Raw genomic sequence first — 20,972 nt, forward strand, 5'->3', positions numbered from 1 at the left:
CTATGCAAGTGCCTACGTTTCTACTCTCATTCACTTCAACAATCCGTCCATTACTGGGTGCTGTCATTTTGTGGATCCTAAGACACATGTTGTGGTACAGAGAAAGGGCTCTGGAAAAACAACCACTATAGAGAACAACAGTGTCACTTGAGCTTAGTTGCTGTCCTGTTCTAATCACATGTAAAAATGAGAACATAGTTGCCTGTCTCAGGGCCAATGGTCCCTGTGTATGAGAAGGATCTGCAGCCTTAAGGAAGATGGTGACAGTGGTTCTGAGTGGAGGTTGCAGTGAGCTGAGATCGCACCATTGCACTCCAGCCTGGGCAACAAGAGTGAAACTCTGTCTCAAAAACAAACAAACAAAAAACAAAAACAAATCAATTCCTTAGGATTTTCTGTATACAAATTCATGTCATCTCTGAAAAGACACAGTCTTACTTCTCCTTTTCCAAACTGGATGCCATGTTTTTTCTTCTACTTGCCTAATAGCCCTAGCTAGAATCTCCAGTACAATGCTGAACATAAGTGGCAACCAAGATCTAGCTTTAAAGAGTATGTGCCCTTCTCTTCCCTCTTTATTCTTTCTGATAGAGGGAATGTAGATGACATTACTAGAGTGGCAGCAACCATCTGAGACCCTGAAGGGAAGTTAGGACTGGAATTGAGGCCAAGAAATAGTAACAACTGAGAAAAAACCTGGGTCCCTGCCATCCTGGGCAACATAACCTCAGATCTCCTAGCTAGACTTCACTTTGGGTCTCTGTGACTTGAGTCCAAGCTGGAATTGATGCACAGGAGCATTTCAATAAAATTTAAATATTGCAATGCCTGCATGACTCAATCAAAATATATGAACTACTTTCAACACACAAAACTAGAGTTTTGTCTTTTTTTAAAAAAAAACTAACTCTACTAAAGGTGTCAATCTAACGAAGTACTATCTAAGCTTGGTAGCCTGGCTCTAGATTGTAAATTTTGAACAAGGTTTGGTATGTAATTTTTTCCAACTTCAAAATAATTCCATTGGGTTTACAGTATTTATCAATATTATGCTTCTAATATATTCTTTCAAGCTTCCTAACTAGTTTCTGATTGTAGAGGCTGTATTACTTTTGCTAACTGTAGATTACTTCCGAAAGCCAAGATTACCCTAAAATCACTAAAAATATTGTCACACCTTTAATAAAAAAACTCCTTACTTGTGTCTATTTACAAAAAAGAGGTATTTGTTAACTCACAATTTGAATGGTTAAATTCGTATATATTATATGCTTTGATTCTAAGTTACTGATAAAACTAAGTTAGGAGCATAAGTCTAAATGGGGTGATATCAAGTATCCCTAATGCAGAGAGAAAAATAATGAGTGCTTTTATATTAATGGCAAAAAAATTGTGAGGAATACAGATGAAACATCTGTCCTAGAATTTACCATCAGCAGGAGAACCTAATGTCAGCATTAATACCTGACTGATATCAAATAGTGAGTACAACAGAAAGGGAAAGCCACTGCACAGACTGTGGCTTCCGTATCCATTTGACCATTGTTAAGACTAAATACCCAGTAACCAACTCTCAATCCCTCCTCTTGTACCTCAGGCCTTAAACATGCAGCACAGAAATTCTAGTGCAACCCATGATTAGGAGCTCCCTGTTTTCTGAAAATGTCCAAAAATTTAAAGGAAAGCAACTTAACTTTTGGGAGCAGAATCTATATGCCAATCAAATCAGAAAGGTTTTTTCCTTTGTATCCCTCAAAATATTTTTGTTCCGGGAAAACATTCTGATTAAGTTAAGCTATGTATCTGCTGTCATATAATGTTGACTAATCTAAAAGTGACTTCTAATTCCTATATTGACTAGAAGTGTAAAATGTTTAGAAAAGTAATGAGAGAATAAGTGCTAAAGATGCACTTAAGTCTCCATAGTGCCTATCTTTCCTTGGAGTGTACACCACGAAACAAGCAGAAACCCTCATCTCCCCAGTTAACCCATCAGCTCTTTTGGCTCAACATCATCTCTTTTTCTGCTGTTTGCATTCCACAAGACCACTAGGCAACAGAGCAGGTGGGTAAAAACTGCTTTCTACGTGAACTATCTTAGGTATAAATTGGTGTATGTTCAAGTAAGTCTAAATATAAATTAAGCACTCAGATTTTAAACATTTAAGCCCCTCAAAGAAAGCAGAGTATATAAGAAAAAAAACTTTTTTCAAGTATTTTCTATTGATCTCTTCCTACCTTAAACATCAACAAAGCTATATTAAAATCCTATTTTTGGGTGAGTACTTTATTCAAAGGCCCAAAGACTATAACCTTGAACTCCAAGCAAGTGAAATAATTTTGTTTCTACATTTTATAGTTTACTGTGAAATCCCAGCAAGAAAAGAAGAAAATCGAGATTAATCTAGACAAAGCAATATGTGGTAATGAAGTCAAAGAACTTCATGGTGAAATCTAAGCAAAAAGGAATGCATGAAACAAAAGAGAAAAAAGATTAGGGATATATTATTACCTCTTTTCAAATGAACCCTTGGACAAAAGACTCCTTTCTGAACAGTAGAATGACCAGGAATTACATATAATAGACTCCTGCTGTATGAAACAGAAGTATGCCTACTCAATTCAAATCTGAAATTTTACACCCTGAAATACTGCACGGTAACTAATATTTAAAAGATAAGATTTCTATGCCAAGCAACTTTCAGAAAAACAGATGAGCAACTGTAGTACCAGTATTTCTGCAAACATTAATAATATACTAAATTTCCAACAAAAGGCCTGACATATACCATGGAATATTTCAGGCAGGCAGGTGAGAGAGGGGGCTCAGATTTACATAAAAAGTTCTTTGAAAATCCATTAAACTACAATATAGAGACATTCCTCTCAATAAGTCTGATACATCCAGTTTGTCCTCCACTGTTGGACAGGTCGTAAGATGATGCATTTGGTTTGTGCAATGTGTGTATTTATAACACTGTGTGAAGAAATGCTCACACCATAAAAGGCACACAAAAGACAGAGAAAGTAAAAGAATCACAGAAGCAGACAGGTGTCATCTCAGGCTCTACTAGACATCAGATGCCAAATGACCAGGCATGTTTCTAAGATCCCAACCTCTCCATCCCCAACTCTCTGCTTCCAGTAACTTAAATGTATTTATTATTCCACCTGGTAGGTGAGACACAGTGTGCTTTCTCTCAGAAACAGCCTGGGATTGGATTTACAGCCAGATTTAGTTGAAATTGTGGTTGACTTATATTTATTTATATATTTTTAGAGACAGTCTCACTCTGTTGCCCAGCCTGGAGTGCATTGGCATGATCATAGCTCAATGCAGCCATGAACTCCTGGGCTCAGTGATTCTCCTGCCTTAGCCGTCCAAATTGCTGGTACTACAGGTATGCACCGCCACATTGGATAATGTTTTTTATTTTTTGTAGAGACAGGATCTCTCCCTATGTTGCCCAGGCTGGTTTTAAACTCCTGGCCTCAAGAGCTCCTCCCATCTTGGCCTCCCAAAGCATGGTTCTATTATTAATTAACTATATGATCATGGGCAAATAACTTAACTTCTTGAGCCTCAGTGTTCTCACATTTAAAATAATAGTATTAATAATTACATAAGGAAGTTGAGATGCTTTTATGAGAACAAATATAAAGGACTCAATATAGTACTGTATAGATAGAAGCCTCTCAACAAATATGACTTCGGTTTTTTGTTCTGTTTTGTTTTGAGACAAAGTCTCACTCCATCACCTAAGCTGGAGTGCAGTGGAGCAATCTCGGCTCACTGCAACCTCCGTCTCCCAGGTTCAAGTGATTCTCGTGCTTCAGCTTCCCAAGTAGCTGGGATTACAGGTGAGTGCCACCACGCCCAGCTAATTTTTGTATTTTTAGTTGAAATGGGGTTTCACAACATTGGCCAGGCTGGTCTCGAACTCCTGACCTCAAGTGATCTGCCCACCTCGGCCTCCCAAAGTGCTGGGATTACAGGCATGAGGCACTGTGCCTGGTGACTTTGGTTTTATTTTCTTCTTCAATCAGTTCCCTTTACCTTATTAGGCTGGCTCAGGTAAATAATTCAGCTTCTGTGTCTAGTAAGAAAATGCACTAAGGTGCAATGACTTGAACTTTTATGTTTCAATTCAACTAACAAAATTAAGGAGTGATTTTCATCAGGGTATTAATGTCACGTAAAACCCAACAATTTTATTTCAAGAGGATAAACTGAGCCACAAGTCAAACGTTAGGGATTTTCAGTGTCAGTTTCAAATCTGACATAGCTTCCTTTGAACTTTACTATGTGACAAATAAAACAAACATAAAATACAAAAGAATCAAATTATAAAATATAATTCATTGTACCAGAAGTTATATCAAATATACATTCTTCAGAAAAATATTTCTTTTTTTTTTCATTCAAGAGAATTAAATCGTTTATTGATTACACATGATAATGGATGATACACAAGCTTCATTCCCATCTATAATTTTATCTGGTACCATTATTCAATTTAGATATATTGCATAGGATGTGCCAACAATCACTTTTATAACCATTCCATGATTTTGCTTGGGTAATCCCTTTTAATGGTGAACTTCAGGTCTCAACAGTAACTATCAGTTCAACTACACCAAGGTTTCCGAAGACAATGGCTTCTCCACCCAAGCAGGTTGTATATCAATTCCAAATAGAACCTGGCATCACCCTGAAGGAATTCTAACTTCACACTGTTGGGGAAATTTACCAAGATGGCTTCAGAGTAGACTAACTTTACACAGCACATTAAAAAAAAAGACATTTATTCAGCATCACGATCAGACTATTACATTTAGCAATCAACAGCATGGGTGCAAAAAAAAAATCTACATTAAAACCCTTTGTTGGAATGCTTTACACTTTCCACAGAACAGAAACTAAAATAACCTGTTATACAATTAGTCACAAATACAGTCCTTGAGTTTTTTGCCCATACACATGAGTATTTGTCTAAAACATGTCTTCTTTGTAGCAGCTAGGCCCTGCCACCACTGTGCTTGGCTGAGTTCACAAATCTGTTGTAACCTGTAGCTTCCCTGTCACTTCTCTGGCTCTCCTCTCCTGCTAAGCTTTGTTTCCTAATTAAAATCTTCTGCCACTGCCATAGCTACTGCTGCTGCTGGAACTGCCATAGCCACCTCGGTTTCGTGGTTTTGCAAAGTATTGGCCTCCACCGCCATAGGGGCCAGAGCTTCTGCCTCCAAAATTTCCTCCCTTCATGGGTCCAAAATTTGAAGACTGATTGTTGTAATTGCCAAAATCATTGTAGCTTCCACCACCTCCAAAATTGCTTCCATCATTACCAAATCCATTATAGCCATCCCCACTGCCACCATATCCACCACCACCACGGCTGCCACCAAAGCCACCACGACCACTGAAGTTTCCTCCATGACCGAAGTTGTCATTCCCACCGAAACCACCTCCACGACCACCACCAAAGTTTCCAGAACCACTTTGACCTCTTTGGCTGGATGAAGCACTAGCCATCTCTTGCTTTGACAGGGCTTTCCTAACTTCACAGTTGTGGCCATTCACAGTATGGTATTTCTGAACGACAATCTTATCCACGGAGTCATGGTCGTCAAAGGTTACAAAGGCAAAGCCCCTTTTCTTGCCACTGCCTCGGTCAGTCACGATTTCAATCACTTTAATTTTTCCATACTGTTCAAAATAATCTCTTAGGTGATGTTCTTCAGTGTCTTCTTTAATGCCACCAACAAATATCTTTTTCACAGTTAAGTGGGCACCTGGTCTTTGAGAATCTTCTCTGGAGACAGCTCTCTTTGGTTCCACAGCTCTTCCATCCACCTTGTGTGGCCTTGCATTCATAGCTGCATCCACCTCCTCCACAGTGGCATATGTGACAAACCCAAAGCCCCTGGAGCGCTTGGTGTTTGGATCTCTCATTACCACACAGTCCGTGAGCATTCCCCGTTGCTCAAAATGGCTCCTCAGGCTCTCATCAGTTGTTTCAAAGCTCAACCCTCCAATGAAGAGCTTCCTCAGCTGTTCGGGCTCTTTAGGAGACTCTGACTTAGACATGATGGCAGGGTGAAGAGAGACTTTAACGATGCTTCTTCGGCGGTGTCCACGGGCAGAAAGGCCAGAAAAATATTTCAACTACATATTTGACAGTTTGGGGGAGTCACTCACATTAAGTAGATTTCCAAAAATACCACTTAGCCTTAAAAACAAAACTACATAAAACTTGAAAGAAACAAAGACTCATACAAATGTCAATGCTGAAAACCTAATGATGTTTCCAGTATCAATATATAAAACCACTGAATTTTAATATTCTCTGTACACATAACAGAGGGTTAATAAGAAAAATGAAGATTATTTTATTTTGCCAGGTGGGTTGCCCTGAAGACAGTGGCTAGGTGACATTCTACATCTATGACTCCAAAATACACACAATAAAAAAGTTCAACATGAAAGGACACTATATCAAAATAATGGAAATAAGCAAACACTAAAAAACCAGATCATTAAGTTTTATAGATAGGTCTATAAAGATATAATAGGCCTAAAAGAAGTAAAAAAGTGTCTCTGTTAAGTAGGGTGCAACTTCTTAAAATTGAACTGGAAAACAAAACAGCTATCATTTCTTTTTAAAACTCTAAAGATAATGAGGAAAAAAAACCCCACCAAAACAAACCCCAGGAGTTTACAGATATTGACTGAAAGATATCATCAATTAAATTGGTACTGTGGTTAGTTACACTCCCAAGCAATTATATTGCTTATGAATAAATTACTAGTATAATTTTCTGGGGCAAAATGTAACAAAAGAAAATCACTTTGACACTTAGTCATACTTACATAGGAATATTTCCTAAACTTGTCATCTGAGACATGGAATATTTATCTGGCTTGAGGGGAGGCAAGCTATAGCCATGAGAGTTCACAAGTGTATTGTATACACATATACTTTTTTTAAATGAAAAATCTATTTTAATGACTGAAAGTATACAAAAAATTATAGATAAAAGGTTGCTATTTGCAAAGTTTAAATTACATTAAATTGGAATAACATTTTAAGGTTTTCACAGACAATGACAAAATAAGGGATCAGTACAGTTTGGCTCAATAAATGTAAGGACTCTCCTTCACCAAGATCCATCAGCAAATCACTGTGTCAACTTGATCCAGTGACTATTTTCTAAACTTTCTCAGACAGACAGATAGATGAGTATACAGACTGAAGAAAGAGAGACAGTTGGAATATCATCAAGCATATATAAACATATGAGTTATTTTTTTCAGACAAGGGCAATCTAACTGAAGAAGTTTACCTGAAGTATGTGGTTACATAAAAAAAAAGGTTAGGTCACAAAACAAGTCTTAAAACATGCAAAAAAACTGAAATAATATCAAGCACCTTCTTCTGACCACAACTGAATAAACCTACAAATCAATAACAAGAGAAATTTTGGAAACCATATAAACACATGGAAATTAAACAACATGCTCCTGAGTGACCAATGGGTCAATGAAGAAATTAAGAAGAAAATGTAAAAACGTATTGAAACAAACGACAATGGAAACACAACATACTAAAACCTATGGGATACAGCAAAAGCAGTGTTAAAAGGGAAGTTAATAGCTATAAATGCCTATATCAAAAAGGAAAAAAACCTTCAAATAACCCAGTGATGCATCTTAAAGAACTAGAAAAGCATGGGCAAACAAAACCCAAAATTAGTATAAGAAATAAAAATCAGAGCAGAAATAAATGAATTTGAAATATAGAACACAATACAAAATACCAATGAATCGAAAAGTTGGCTTTTTGAAAAGATAAACAAAATTGACAAACCTTTAGTCAGACTAAGAAAAAAAGGGAGAAGACTCAAATAAATAAAATTTGAAATAAAAAAAGGAGATATTACAACTGATACCACAGAAATTCAAAGGATCATTAGTGGCTACTATGAGCAACTTATATGCCAATAAATTGGAAAATCCAGAATAAATGGATATATTCCCAGACATATACAATCTACCAAGACTGAATTAAGAAGAAATCAAAACCTGAACAGACTAATAACAAGTAACGAGATCAAAGCCATAATAAAAGTCTTCTAGTAAATAAAAGCCCAGGACCTGATGGCTTCACTGCTGAATTCTAACAAGCATTTAAAGAAAAACTAATACCAATCATACTCAAACTGTTCTGAAAAAAAAGAGAGGAAGAGGGAATACTTCCAAACTCATTCTACAAGGTCAGTGTTACCCTGATACCCAAACCAGACAAAGGCACATCAAAACAAACAAACAAACAAACAAACAAACAAAAACAACAGACCATTATCTCTGATGAATATTGATGCAGAAAATCTTCAACAAAATACTAGCAAACTAAATTCAACAATATACTGAGAAGCTCATTCATCATAACCAAGGGGGATTTATCCCAGGGATGCAAGGACAGTTCAACACACAGAAATCAATCAATGTGACACATCATATCAACAGAATGAAGGACAAAAACCATATGGTCATTTTACTGATGCTGAAAAATTATTTGATAAAGCTCAACATACCTTCATGATAAAAAACCCTCAAAAAACTGGGTATAGAAGGAACGTACTTCAACATCATAAAGCCATATATGACAGACCCACAGCTAGTAACCTACTGAATGAGGGAAAACTGAAAGCCTTTCCTCTAAAATCTGGAACACAACAAGTATGTCCATTGTCACCACTGTTATTCAACATAGTACTGGAAGTCCTAACTAGAACAAGCACACAAGAGAAGGAAATAAAGAGCATCCAAATTGGAAAGGAAAAAGTCAAATGGTCCTTGTTTGCAGATGATATATGATTTTATATCTGGAAAAAACTAAAGGCTCCACCAAAAAATTATTAGAACTGATAAACAAATTTGGTAAAGTTCCAGGATACAAAATCAACATACAAAAATCAACGGCATTTCTATATGCCAACAGTGAACAATCTGAAAAATAAATCAAAAAAGCGATCACTTACAATAGCCACAAATAAAATTAAATACCTAGAAATTAACTTAACCAAAGAAGTAAAAGATCTCTACAATGAAAACTATAAAACACTGAGGAAAGAAATGAAGAGGACACAAAAAAATAAAAGATATTCCCTGTTCATGGATTGAAAGAATCAATGTTGTTAAAATGCCCATATTACTCAAAGCAATCTGCAGATTCAACACAATCCCTACCAAAATACCAATGTCATTCTTCACAGAAACAGAAAAACAATCCTAAAATTTGTATGGAACCACAAAAGACCCAGAATAATCAAAGCTATCCTGAGCAAAAGAACAAACTGGAGGCATCACACTAACTGACTTCAAATTATATTAATACTACAGAGCTACAGTAACCAAAACAGCATGGTACTGGCATAACAACAGACACATAGACAAATGGAACAGGACAGAGAACCCAGAATCAAATCCACATACCTACAATGAACTCATTTTTGACAAAGGTTCCAAGAACATACACTGGGGGAAACACAGTCTCTTCAATAAACAGTGCTGGGAAAACTAGACATTCATACGCAGAAGAATGAAACTAGACCCTTATCTCTTGCCATATACAAAATTCAAATCAGAATGGATTAAAGATTGAAATCTAAGACCTCAATCTATGAAACTACTAAAAGAAAACACTGGGGAAAGTCTCCAGGACACTGGACTGTAGATTTCTTCAGTGATACCCCAGAAGCACCGGCAACCAAAGCAAAAATGGACAAATGGGGTCACATAAAGTAAAAAGACTTTTTGCACAGCAAAGAAAAGAATCAATGAAGTGAAGACAACCCACAGAATGGGAGAAAATATTTGCAAACTCCTCATCTGACAAGGGATTCATAACCAGAATACATAAGGAGCTCAAACAACTCTATAGGAAAAAAATCTAGTAATCCAATTTAAAAATGGGCAAAATATTTGAATGGACATTTCTCAGAAGAAGATATACAAATGGCAAACAGATATACGAAAAAGTGCTCAACATCACTGATCATCAGAGAATTGCAAATCAAAACTACAATGAAATATCATTTCACCCCAGTTAAAATGGCTTTTATCCAAAAGTCAGGCAGTAACAAATGCCGGCAAGGACATGGAAAAAAGGGAACCCTCATACACTGTTGGTAGTAATGTAAATTAGTACAACCACTTTGGAGAACAGTTTGGAGGTTCCTCAAAAAACTAAAAATAGAGCTAACATATGATCCAGCAATCCCACTGCTGGGTATAGATAGAAAAGAAAGGAAATCAGTATAACAAGGAGGTATTTACACTCCCATGTTTCCTGCAGCTCTGTTCATCACAGCCAAGATGCAGAAGCAACCTAAGCATCCATCAGCAGATGAATGGATAAAGAAAATGTGGAACTTATAGACAATGGAGTACTATTCAGCCATAAAAAAGAATGAGATCCTGTCATCTACAAGAACATGGGTGGAACTGGAGGTCATTATGTTAAGTGAAATAAGCCAGGCACAGAAAGACAGACATTGTATGTTCTCACTTATCTGTGGGATCTAAAAATCAAAACAACTGAATTCATGAAGACAGCACATAGAAGCATGGTTACAAGAGGTTAGGAAAGGTAGTGGGGGTGGGAGGAAGGTGGGGATGGTTAATGGACACACACAAAAAAAGTAAAAAAGAATAAGACCTAGTATTTATAGAACAACAGGGGGACTATAGTCAATAATATTAATAATTTAATTGTACATTTAAAAATAACTAAAAGTATAATTGGATTATTTGTAACACAAAGGAGAAACACTTGAGGAGATAACCAATTTTCCATGTGATTATTATACACTGCACGCCTGTACCAATATATCTCATGTAGCCTATAAAGATATACACCTACTATGTATGCACAAAATTAAAAAAATGAATATGGAAAACTTTCTACCCCATTCCAATTCCCCATCAACTTAATAAAATGAGAGAAAATATTTTCTTCCATCTCATATTTTTCAATATTTCCATTTCAATATTTTCTAGATGCAAGAGGAAAGTAGATAAAGTGTCTAAAAACACCAAGGAGACTAAAATAGAATAATCACATACATATAATAGAGCAACCCGTGTTCTTTTCCCCCTTGTGAGATAGTCAAAATTAGCGACTTTCTTCTTGCTATGCTTACAGAGTTCCGTGATGAGTCTCAGATGTCCATGGTGTCAAAGTCCATGAGCCAAAGTCAACGGCTCCTGGTTGCTGTGTACTGTAAACACCCTCTACTCATCCCACACACCTCTCTGTTCTAGGGCTCAATTCCACCTTGTTATGGAATAGCCACATACTGTTCTTTTGCTTGTTTGCTACATATGAAATGGGAATAACAGACCCACTCCAAAGGATAACGTGAGCATGACATAAAATCACCAAGAATTAACTCAGTAAAGTAAAAGGGAAAGAAACCTGTATCCTCAAATCAATTTAAGCATGATGATATTTAACAAGTAACCTCTCAACTGAGAGGTTAAGGCCTTTCCTACCTGCCCCAGAGGTTGAAATCCATACCAAGTATCACAATACAAGAGAACCAATAAGATCGAACTGGGGGTTTCAGAAAGAGACAAGGGGAAAGAAATGAGTAGGGTTCTCTTTTGTTTAACGCAACAGTGGCTCTTAAGGCCACAGATGGAAAACATATTGTAAGCTTGAGAGATGCTAACACTGCAACTCTCAAGACCAATAATCAGCATAAGTAGACAGAAATGAAGAGAAGGATAATGTGTTAGTTTTGTAATGCTGTGTAACAAGTTACCACAAACTTAGCAGCTTAAATATAGTCAGATGTCTAGCACTCCAAGGCTGGGCTCTCCACTCAGGCTGAAATCAAGGCGTCAGCTGGCTGCATTCTCATCTGGAATTCAGGGTCCTCTTCTAAGCTCATTCTTGTTGGAAGAATTCAGTTGCAGTTGTTAAGACTGAAGTCCCTGTCCTTTTGCTGGGTATTCACTGGAAACTGCTCTTGATTCCTATTCTCAGGCCCTTGCCCAGTGGCCCCATCCCCTTCTCAGCACCAGAAAACCTCTCTCATGCTAAATCCCTCTCAGGCTTCAAATATCTCTGACCTTCTCTTCTGTGACCAACTAGGGAAATCTCTTGCATTCAAAGGGCTTGCCTGATTAGGTCGGGCCACCAAGATAGTCTCCCTCCATGGATAATAAGCTGAATGCTTGTTTTCTCCCAAAGAGCATGTTGAAATCCTGACTTCCAGGGTGATGGTATAAGGAAGTGGGGCATCTGGGAAGTAAGTAGAGGGTAGAGCCCTCATGGGTAAGATTAGTGAAGGGACCCCAGGCACCTCTCTCATTCTCTTCCTGCCACGTGAGGATACAAGGAGGTTGGCAGCCTCCAATCTGCAAGAGGGCCCTCACCAGAACCTGACCATACTGGCACTGTGATCCTGGAATGCCAGCCTCCAGAACTGTGAGAAATAAATTTCTGTTGTTTATAAGCCACCTGGTCTATGGCACTTTGTTACAGCAGCCTGAACTAAGACACTAGTTCAACCAATTAGGGACCCTAATTACATCTGTAAAATTTAAATCCCCCTTTGCCATACACATAATCTGGCATAACACCAGGGGATGAGTACAAGGGAGCCATTTCAGAATTCTGCCTATCACACATGCTAATACAGGAAGGAAGCTCGTTATTTCAGTACAGAGTAGATACAGAATTGAAGAGAATGATGGGTCAAGTGTTGTGTTTATACAGTACCTTTCAAAAAGACTTTATGGGTAAAAAGCAACCGAAACCCATTTATACTTTGAGATATTATGATACGAAAGCAGTTGTCACCTCGCCTAAGGTGAGTGGAAGAGCCACGTAACAGTACAGCCTGCTTCATTTACAGTGCCACTAGGCCAAAAGAACACACTCCACAGGCTCTGGAGATAAACAGAATCTTAAACTCAGATAAATTTAATTGAGAAATGAATGCAGCCAAAACCTATTACTCTTTAAGAATAAAGTCTGAAATAATTTTCAACAATTTCACTTGGCTTTTTAAAGTTAACTGAGCATAATTATCATAGCTTTAAATAGTTTCAAAATTATTACTCTATCTGTCATGCTGAGGTCTTGAGACTTCCTTTCTTTGCTCCTTTGACTGTACTTTTCAACCCTAGATAGGAAGGGGAAAGAAGAAAGGGAAGTCTTTTTGTTTTTTTGCCAAAATAACTATATTAGGGACCAGAAAATATTTAAAAACAGGAAAAAAAAAAACCCCTTCTGGCCACTGATATTGAGGGAAATGGGCACTATGATTTAAACTCCAATGCATCTCTACCTCCCGGGATGCATCTAATGGTTTCGACTGCTGCTGGGCACTGACTCCCCCACTTTATGGATTCACTATTCCTGACCCTGAATTGCCACCCTGGGGCACTCATCCATCCAAATGACCACCACTGGGAAACCATATACCCATGGGAAGTTTGTAAAAAATGTTCCCATTTAATCTGCAAAGAACAGAATCCCGGCTGACGCAGTGGCTCATGCCTGTACTCCAATGTTTTAGGAGGCAAAGGCAGGCCGACAGCTTGAGTCCAGGAGTTTGAGACCAGCCTGGGCAACACAATGAGACCCCTTTCTCTTCAAAAATGAAAAAAAAAATAGAATCCCAAAGCTGGATGCAAGAGAGCCACATAGTACTTAACTGCATTGGTTTCATAAACATGAACGTTCTCTGCCGTGGCTCTGTCTTCATTACAGAGAATCCAACAATCTTGGGGCACCTCAGACTGTTCTCACTTATGCAGCAGCTGGAGTTCCTTCCTTAGTATCTGTGCTGCATCTACCTATTTAGAGTAACATTTATAAATATACCCAGGGAGATTCAGAAAGGACATAAACTCAAGTCCCATTCAGAGTCCTTTGGATGGAGGGCAATTATGAAAGGGCCAATGAAACTATATTAAGCTTCACCAATCCTGATAGCTGTTGTATAATATTTAAAGTTATACATAATTGTCAAGCACAGGCCCAGTAAGTTACTTAACCCACTTCCCTCCTCAGTAAAATGCAGATACTAATAATAATAGTGTCTACTTCGTAAGGTTGTAGGCTGGATTAAATGTGTGTGTAAATGCAAAGCACTTGGATCAGGCACTTGGTACACAGTAAGTACTCAACAAAGCTTGGCTAAAATGATTGTCATTGTTCTAACTCATTGTCCCTCAGGTCCATTCTCTTCTGCACATCCCCTTTGTTCTAGGCTTAATACAGGCTCCTAGCAGCTCCCAGCTGATTACATTCTAACATCCATCTAAACTGGTTCCCATTCTGGTGCTATGAGAACCTTCCTAATGCCAATCTGCTCACATCATTCCCCTGCTTTGAAACCTTCAATGGCTCTTCACTACTCTAAGAAAAAAGTCCAAACGCCGTGGGGTGCAGCATGAAACCCTTTAGGACCCAGCCACAGCAGTAACACTGGTAACGTATATCAAAAGGCAGAATCAAAAAAAGGTGCACAGATAAAGACCAGCACAGCTCCAGGGGCTATCTCAGGCCTCCATGTTTTTTTTCTCACGCTTATTCTGTTGCCTAGAAAGCCCTTCCCCCATATTACCCAAGCTAGAAATTGGAGAGTCTCCTCTGTCATACTTGCAAGAGATCTGTTTTTCCTTCCCTTCTTAACAGTCTCCTTAATGCCTAGGATACTCCCAAATCCACACAAAACCTTCCCAAGCTAGACACAAGTTACCTTTCCAGCACATCATCCTCTTCCAGCAGGTGATATAAACAAACTACCCGACGTTCTCGGAACTATAAACCTTAAAGCTTCTGCCCCTCTGTACACACTTCCCTCTGCCTAAAATTATCCTTTCTCCTACTTTTTTTTTTATACTTTTATGTTTTAGGGTACATGTGCACAACATGCAGGTTTGTTACATATGTATACATGTGCCATGTTGGTGTGCTGCACCCATTAACTCTTCATTTAACATTAGGTATATCTCCTAATGCTATCCCTCCCCCCTTCCCCAACCCCACAACAGGCCCTGGTGTGTGATGTTCCCCTTCCTGTGTCGCTGTGTTCTCATTGTTCAATTCTCGCCTATGAGTGAGAACATGCGGTGTTTGGTTTTTTGTCCTTGCCATAGTTTGCTGAGAATGATGGTTTCCAGTTTTTCTCCGACTTCTAACTCCCATTCCCAGTGAAGCCTTTGCTGGCATGCCTCCCATCTTCCATCCAACAGATGGAACTGATTCTTTCCTTTCACTCCCTTGGCCCTGGTACACCTCTTCCCCAGGTTTCTTTTAACTGCAGTGACATTTCGTATTTGTAGGTCTGCCTTCCACACTAGGCTGAGAGCTCAAGGTCTTAGCAACTCCAGTACTTAATAATGATGCTCAATGTATGTTTCCTGGATTAAGTTTCCTGTGTAACTGGCATTATGCTGTCATTTTCCATTCTCCAAATTCAGGATGAGAGCTTTACTAAGGAACACTATTTATTACAGAATAGAATTTTTTGGAAGAAAGGTTTTCTTTATCATTAAAAAGGGATGATTTTATTACTACACTATCCAAAACTTGAAGCCTAAAAATTCCTGGCTTAGACAATTAGAAACAACATATGTAAAAATTTGGTCTAATCATATGAGGTTGGAGTTTTTTAAAGCAACAATTTTGAGTGGAACAAGAACAAATTTGGAATCACAGAATTTTAGAACTAGAAGGCTGCTTGGAGAAACTAAAGGTCAAGTGCTTTCCTTTTATAATTGAGGAAATATGTACAAGGTTCCTGATCAGTCAGTGGCGACAGCAAGACTAGAACTCGGCCTCCTGCTTCTTGGTCTCAAACATTATACCATCTGAGAGGGAAAACTAAATCGCCTATTCTATAAAATAAATGAGATACTCAAATTTCATATGAGCACATAAACATTAACCTAAATTGTGTATCTCAATGTAGTATCAAAGCAAACCCAGCCCAGGGGAACACAGTGAAGCAACAGAGAGAAGGGCTGGCTTTGAAGTCTATGGGCAGAGTAAGAATTCCAGTGGGACACTAGCTGTGTGCTCCTGATTAAACTGCTTGCAGGCAGTTTTCTCATCTGCAATGTGAGAACAGTACTTCTTTCAGAAACTGTTATGAGGATTAAATGAGAACATCAGTGAGAGCATTCTGCAAATCATAAATGTTACACAAGTGCCAGATATTAATAAAATAAAATATGAAATAGGTATCAGTTTACACTATACTTTAGTTTACACTGAAAAATACATTCACATGTAAATGTGAAAACTAGTCACTACTTCATTATTCTGTTTATCCTTATATCTTTCTCTTGTTTTGATGTTGGCCTTTGCTCTGTGCAAGAGAATTATACCAGCTCCAAGGTAAGAAAAAGAAAGGGAAATTAGGTCTTATTTGATTATGCAATAATTCAGGTTTTTCTTAGACTCTGTTGTCAGTGACAATAGAAAGAGCTCTTTAAAATCATCACAAGTATATTACCACCTCACAACCGTGTAACACAGGCAGCTGCTTATGTATTCCAACAGACTACAGGTCTCATACAAGCTTAACGTCAGTGAGGCGCAGAATCTTTAAGTTGCAAGGAGCATTAAGGATCATCTAAATCTTACATTCCCTTAAATGACAAATTATAGTATTTTGTACTTCAATACACAAGTTAATTATTTCATATGTTAGACCTGACTATAGAGTATAGATGTCTATTAAGAAATGGAGCTGGGCATGGTGGCTCACACCTGTAATCCTAGCACTTTGGGAGGCTCAAGTGGGAGGATCACTTGAGCCCAAGAGTCTGAGACATGCCAGGGCAACATAAGGAGACCCTGTCTCTACAAAAAAAATTCAAAAATTAGCTGGATGTGGTGGTACATGCCTGTAGTCCCAGCTCCTCAAGAGGCTGGGGTGAGAGGATCGCTTGAGCCCAGGAGATAGAGGCTGCAGTGAACTGAGATCATGCTGCTGCGATCCAGCCCAGAGAACATAGTGAGACCCCCATCTCCCCACCAGCCAGAAAAAAAAAAAAAAGCAAGTGTCTCACAGGAGTACTTCCATATGCTAAAATCTACGATGAATTAAATTCAACATAAATGCTAAGCCTGTGACACTGAAGTATAAATAGAAGTATTATAAAAATTTTTGACAGTTATTTCTCCATTGGACATTAAATCTCACTGATCTTTTTTATACTTGTGCAAACACGGTTACATAAATATATGATCCCACAGTATAATTTCAACTTGGGATTCCATTTTTAGAAAGGAAACCATAGTTACTTATGATGATAAAGTAAGATAAGATATTAGGATAAGATAAAAGTCAAAGGCAAGAGAAAGGAAAGAATCATGACTATATTCCCGGTTACAAATCAGTATTGCATGTGTTTTGGTTAACGTAAATCAATTTACCAGGGTCTGATATGTTTCAAACCAACAAGGCAAAAAACCAAACAACAACAACAACAAAAAAAACTGGATTCTGAAATAGCATTAACTATATCAAGATACTGTATATATTTGGAACCAGATGAGATCATTTTCTCTCAGCATACATATTCACATGTATTAAAAATTTAAAAATAAAGCTTTAAGCATGGCTTTATATTGCTATCAACATATATATACATAGAACTTGTAAACATCAGATGTTTTACTCACTTTCCTTTGTGAAACATCCTTATAACATTCTCTTAATTCAGCATGTTGTCAAATAGTACTTATTAAGCACTATTCTCAGTAAATGAAACAGAACAGTTCCTTGTTCTGTGTTGTAATTTGGCACAGACAACATCCACAGAGGCCAGCCCTCCGAAGGGTATATCAAACTGTTCTAAAGAAAGATTACAACAGTAAGGCCCAAGAAAAAGGCACTTAAAATTCTGTACCAGTCCCAACTTAGTGTTTGTGATTGAGTAAAGGGTCAACCAAATGATCACTTGGCTCCTCCCCTCCACTATTTTTACCTCAATGCGTTGGGCATATGTTAATTTGTTATTACCCACTTAACTATTCCACTATAAATGTGCTTAGTATTTTCTATATACTTAGCTTTTAAACCCTATTAACTCAGCAGCTCCCACTTTAAAAATATATATTTTTTCCACATTAATGACAGGAAATAGTTAACCAATTTACTAAACCATCACTGTGGCACAAGATTTTATTTGGAGCCATTTCCCATTAACTACTGTGAAGATTTCTTTAAGAAAGGTCCTACCATTTTTAAGTAAAAATTGTTATCTTTTGAGGTAAACAGTGATTCCAAGTATTTTCATAAACATTGTGGGAAAAGATCTTCCTCCATAGTCTGCTAATTGATCAGTTCCTGGAAAGTCTCTTAGTGGCCACAAGAATTTGTTTTGTGCTCTGTACTACAACTTAGAAGAGAGAAACAGGGGGTGGAGACACAAAAGAAAGAGTAATGTGCATAAAAGAACCAAGAAATAAAGAATAGTGCGAGATGAAAATGCTAATTTTGAGGCTGAGTGCTAATTTTGTGTCCAAGACTCTAAGTCAACAAATGTTCAGTGAAGGCTTGTACCCTACCTCCCAAGAACACAGCCAAACAAAGATATGTTGAACAGTAAGTATGACTCATATGGATTTCTCTTTTGCAAGAAATACTTCTTTTCATCTAATCTAAGTAGCTCTTGAACTGTTTCTCTTTCTTCAGTTCTTTGTGAGAGATAAAACAGTTGTTCAGCCTTCTTTTCCTGACAATTTTTTGCATATTCAGACAGTTAAGTGGTCTCTTAAACTTTTCTTCAAATTAAAGATTCACAACTCCTTTACCCTTTCCTCATTCATGGGCCTTATTTTTTATAAGCCTTTGACTATTTCTACTACTCTTCTCTGAATTTTCTCCAGTTTTAATTCTTTTTGTTTGTTTGTTTGTTTTTGAGACAGAATCTTGCTCTGTCGCCCAGGCTGGAGTGCAGTGGTGTGATCTCAGCTCACTGCAACCTCTGCCTCCCAGGTTCGAGCAATTCTCCTGCCTCAGCCTCCCGAGTAGCTGGGATTACAAGCATGCGCCACCATGCCCAGCTAGTTTTTGGTATTTTTAGTAGAGATGGGGTTTCACCGTGTTAGCCAGGATAGTCTCGGTCTCCTGACCTCGTGATCCACCCGCCTCAGCCTCCCAAAGTGCTGGGATTACTGGCTTGAGTCACCATGCCCGGCCTCTTTCTTTAATTCTAGAGTCTGAAAGAGAAAATAGGATGTTTGACTAATGGCCTGGCCAACAGGCAAAGCATGATTATTTTCCTGTTCTTAAAAATTATATTCTTTTATTGACATTAAAATAGGAATCCCAGGATCTAAGGTAAAAGACACACATGACAGAAATTCTGGCTTCAACTTATGCTTCACTCTATTATATACAGGTCTGTTCTTTCAGTTTCCATTTTCTACTTCATGTATTTGAATTGTACATCTCCATGTACATCTCCAAATGTATCACTACCATTTTCTTTTTCTATAGAAATTCCTCTTCCACCTCTACTTAAGTGTTTTCACAATTCAATCAACTCCACCAATTTAATATTACTTGACTGGCTAATGAGCTTGTCAACCTTTGTAACCTTCAGGAAGGTTACAAAATTTATCAAACTTGCAAATATAAGTTTTTCAACCATTTTTATTCACAAGCTTGTCAAACTGTTTTAACAATTTTCCTCCAGGTGGCTGCTCTATATCTTAAAGATCACTGCATTTTTAATGGCATTATATTTTTTAAAAAGATGATTTCCTTTTCCTCTTAAATAATCTACCATCATTTTTAGAACTCTCCATATAATACACTTCCCCTCCATATATAGTCATATATTGTCATGCACTTTTACTTAAATTGCATAGGAGCCCTTTCTTTCCCTTTATTCATGCTATTGTGTGTTGGAAGTTTTTTGAGACCTAATAAATTTTAATCCATTCTATTCCTAAATTTGTTTTACTCTCATTGTCCCAACTTCCCATGGTAGTTTCTGGGAGCTCCAACTTTTGAGAGCCATATACATTTGCACTGCAAATCAATAAAAGAGATATCAAATGAACTAAGATAGGGACTTTTCAGTGGGGAAGTTATATTGCAAAGAAAACACCTACGTCACTAAGTAGCTCAGTAGCTACCATTTACTGAGCAGCAATTCTTTTCCAGGAAACATATTAAGTGTTTAACAGTCAACAGGTATATAAGTTATTCTTCCCAAATTTATAGATAAGAAAAACTTAAGTTCAAAGAGGTGAAGTAACCAGCCCCAAATCATTCTGTTAATAAATGACAGAGCTGGAGAGAGAACCAGGAATGTCTGCCTCCCTGAGTTTGACATGGAAATTGAGAGTTCAATCTCGAAATGATTGCAATGGTGATGTTTGAGGGAGCTGAGGTCTGGTGCAATATCACTACTATCAGAGGCATCGACAGAAAAGCTGATGGCAGCAACATGCTTATCACCCACAAATGCGCATTAAAATTTTTCCTCCAAGGGACTGTATCATTATATTCTGTCACATCACAAAAATCAAAATCAGACACGTGAAGATAAGTGATACTCTGGGTTTAAATTAAGCATCTAACCTTGGAGAGAAAAACTGGCATTAAGCTCAGACAACTAAAATGACTCATGAATATTTCCAATTTTCCTTCCAACCATAAAAAATGTGACCTTTCAAAAAATGCCACATCATTTGTGGGTATACTAAAGCTATATTTTCTAAATCTGAAAATTAAAATTTCTTAGGTCTCAAAAAACTTCCAACACACAATAGCATGAATAAAGGGAAAAAAAGGGGTCCTATGCAATTTAAGTAAAAGTGCATGAAAAAATATGACTATATATGGAGGGAAAGTATATTATATGGAGAGTTCTAAAAATGGTGGTAGATTATGTAAGAGGAAAAGGAAGTCATCTTTTTAAA

At 37.6% G+C, this 20,972-nt stretch overlaps 1 protein-coding gene and 1 pseudogene across 2 annotated transcripts in view; both read right to left on the reverse strand.

The window, feature by feature from the left end:
• GAREM1 (GRB2 associated regulator of MAPK1 subtype 1) overlaps positions 1-20,972 on the reverse strand; it is a 207,214-nt gene that overhangs the window by 143,651 nt on the left and 42,591 nt on the right. The window lies entirely within an intron of this gene.
• LOC109024003 (heterogeneous nuclear ribonucleoprotein A1-like) lies at positions 4,406-6,155 on the reverse strand (annotated as a pseudogene).

Source organism: Gorilla gorilla, chromosome 17 (assembly GCF_029281585.2).
Source record: "Gorilla gorilla gorilla isolate KB3781 chromosome 17, NHGRI_mGorGor1-v2.1_pri, whole genome shotgun sequence".
NCBI classification, from domain to species: Eukaryota; Metazoa; Chordata; class Mammalia; order Primates; family Hominidae; genus Gorilla; species Gorilla gorilla.